The sequence below is a fragment of the Dendroctonus ponderosae genome, unplaced genomic scaffold (assembly GCF_020466585.1).
Source record: "Dendroctonus ponderosae isolate FM_Combo_2020 unplaced genomic scaffold, Dpon_F_20191213v2 Dpon_F_20191213_1, whole genome shotgun sequence".
Lineage (NCBI taxonomy): Eukaryota > Metazoa > Arthropoda > Insecta > Coleoptera > Curculionidae > Dendroctonus > Dendroctonus ponderosae.
In genome coordinates this window covers 26,696,047-26,699,239 of record NW_026017110.1, presented here as the reverse complement: position 1 = coordinate 26,699,239, position 3,193 = coordinate 26,696,047, and the positions used below count along the sequence as shown (strand labels likewise).

The 3,193-nt window shown below is 37.9% G+C and overlaps 1 long non-coding RNA gene across 1 annotated transcript in view; it reads right to left on the bottom strand.

Moving 5' to 3' along the window:
• Window positions 1-1,801: 1,801 nt before the first annotated feature.
• The window catches only part of LOC125502679, a 5,593-nt gene continuing 4,201 nt past the window's right edge, over window positions 1,802-3,193 (bottom strand). The window contains exon 2 of the long non-coding RNA XR_007280450.1: window positions 1,802-1,995. This is a non-coding gene — a long non-coding RNA (uncharacterized LOC125502679). The remainder of the gene's footprint in view (window positions 1,996-3,193) is intronic.

Sequence of the window (3,193 nt, the reverse complement as noted above, 5' to 3'; positions counted from 1 at the left end):
CATATTCGAAGAAATTGAAATCACTCAATTTGGTTTTAACTTGTTCTTCGACAACATTGGGACATCTTCGTCTGTGTCGTACTCGTAGTCAGAGTTTTTATACTTTTCTAACCATTCGTTAAGTGGATTTTCACCGTCTGGTTCATAATCATTTTCTTTTCTTACAAATCCCCCCCATGGTTAAAGCAATTTGCAATGGTTTTTCGGCTAACTTTTTGCCAAGCTCTATGATTTCCATATTGTTGCAACAGTAAACTTTCCAAGTGCTAATTCCTTACAAATGTCACTCTGCTTTACTGCACTTTTTATTTCATTAATAATCTCGTACTTTTCATTTAGTAAAAAAGCTTTGCGTTTTTGTTTTTCCATTCTAAAACGATTTACATACTTAACGCGGCAAAAACAACAAGTCACTGCCTGTCTCTCGCTCTCACTAATATAAGCAACTCCGCACGATTGGTGTTGCTGAGCGTGGAAGTTCGTTATAAACGGAAAGTGAATATGCAACTAACCTAAAACGTGATTGTTATATCCGGAAGTTCGTTATAAACGGGTTCGTTATAACCAGTAAAAAAATACGTTGGTCCTTATGGACGACGTTTCAATTAAAGGGAAAAAGTTCGTTTTAACCGAAAGTTCACTATAACTGGGTTCATTATAAGCGGACTTTACTGTATTCAAATACTTGGGATGTCATGCTTCTAGCGAAAAAATGACGCCAATTTTGAATCACCCTGTTCAGCTGTGCAGATATACAGGGTGAATCAAAATTGGCGTCATTCCTTTGGGGCTGTTAAGGGAGTACAGGAAAAATAGTAGCAAAAATTAATTCTTATCAAAAGCCGATATATTTGCCAAAATCTAGATCAGAAGAACGGCAACAATGTTTTTCAAGGTTTCTTCTTGAACTTCAAAAACTCAAGTGAAAACAAAGTAGGTTCGGTACCCGATAAATTCAACGGATTTGAACAATATTTCCCATGAAAGTAAATTATTAAACCCAAGATAAGCGAAAAAGATGAAACTCGGTAACCCACAATTTAAAAAAGATTTTGGTGATGATGGTGAAAAGAAATTCTTACATATGAATTTGTGGGAATGAAAAGAACCGCCATCAACCGTAAACCAGCTGATACAACATAGAAACAAAAAACAACGTTGCGGGTGTGAATTTTCATCAAAAAGTTGAAGAAGAGCGCTTGCTTAACATAAAACAAATTCATAATTTGAAGTAGTAAAGATAGCAATTTTTCTTTTCCAATGTTTAAATTTTTCAATATTTCCAATTTTCAACTGTTAATATCTTAAAATATCTAATATCTAAAATAGCTAATATCTAAAAATGTTTTCAATATTTTTCTCGGGGCCAAGTGTGCCCCTATAACTCCTGAAAAATAATGACGCCAATTTTGAATCACCCTGTATTTTACGAATGCTTGATGTGAAAATGGGGATTTATGGATCGAGCAAATGTACAGAATGGAATACAAATCGAATAATTATGCTGGAAAATGCGACGGCGCGATTGAAAGAGAAAATTGCGACGCAAGTAGTAGATAGGTATTCACAACACTAAACTTGAATGGCCTGGCTCTTCATTCGTCTGTCTCTGTGTGTTTGATCGCTCGAATGATTCAACAGGTTCCATTCTGCGTCTATTTTAAAAGCTGTAACAGACCTTTCGAAAGTGGATCATTGGCAAAAAACTGGCATGAATTCAGCAACTCGTTTTGGGTCACGGAATTTCGAGACGTCGCTAAATTGCGTCGGACTATTTTTAGTCTATTTACTGTGCTATTTCTTTGTTTCCATATTGTTTATTCATCAGCAAAAAATATTCAATGCCGATTTATTGCTGTAAAACATTGACATTGGAAGATTTTCAAATGACTGGCTCGGGTTCGCGGTTTTGTACCATTTATGGGATGCGGAATTTAAGTGGGTTTGCCAAATGGGAGCCAGGTTGTCGTCCTTGGTTAACTGCGCTTTGCCTGTCTGCAACACGAAGAACAATGATTGTTAGCTAGACAACAGTGTTTTGTCTCGGTCAACTTTCTTATTTTAAATTGCGTTGTTCGAAGGTTTGATAAATAAATATGTCATAGAGCGGAAATTGATTGAAAGCTTGTTTAATTTCAATTACTGATTTTGAGTGCAATTTTCACTGGGTGTCCCATAACTAATGCTACAAAGCTTCTTCTTCTTCATTCTTGATTATGGGCGAATCGCCTGTTCAATTATCGTTCACTTTGTTCGTTCACAAGGTCTTTTCGTCCCAATGCGGACTTGTCGCGAGCGATTCTCACAAGTCTGCGGTGGTTCATCCTGCTTATGTGCTCGTTCCATTCCTTCTTCCTGTTTGCTACCCGTTCATTAATGTTCTGGACATTACAGGCTGTTCTGATATCCTCGCTGCTCTCTCTATCCAGCAGTGTCTTTCCAGTGATTCTACGGATAATTTTCATCTCAGCTGTCTCTAGGAGTCTTTTGGTTTCGCTGTTTCTGGCCTGGTTTCTGCGGTATATTTCATCACCGGCCTCACGACGGTTTTGTAGATCCTCGATTTGGTGTCCGTTCCCATACTCTTATTGCGCCATTTGGCATTCAGACAGTTGGCATTCAGACAGTATTCTATTTGCTTTTGTTGTTGATCTCACACCTCTGCTTCAATATCCGCAAAGCCGAAAAGTTCCACCCAAGTTAGATAAATTTCATTTTCTGCTCGATTAACCTACCGTCAAGTTCCAGTTTGCATCTCAGAGGGGTTTTTGATGTTGTTAAGCACTTTGTTCTGGTCGGTGATATTTCCATATTTAGAGACTTGGCGGTCAGGCTGAATAAGTGTAATAACCTTTGTAAGTCATCTTCACTTTCTGCAATAAGAGCGGCATCGTCAGCATAACACACTATTTTGATTTCTGCATCCCCCATTTTGTATCCCTTTAGCCCTCGAACACTTCGAACAATTTCTTCCATTATTATTAAGCCTATATCTATCTAAGCATTATAATTCCATTAAGCCCGTAGAAATCACCTTCCAGGCGCTTGGAGAACATTTTCCAGTGATTGTTTTTTATTTTTCTCATTAATTCTTTAGTTTTGTTCCTAACTTGCTTATATTCATTACATGATTCAGGCGTTCGCATAGGGGGTTCTGGGCGGAACCATGGTGACTTCAGTGGCGGATCCAGCT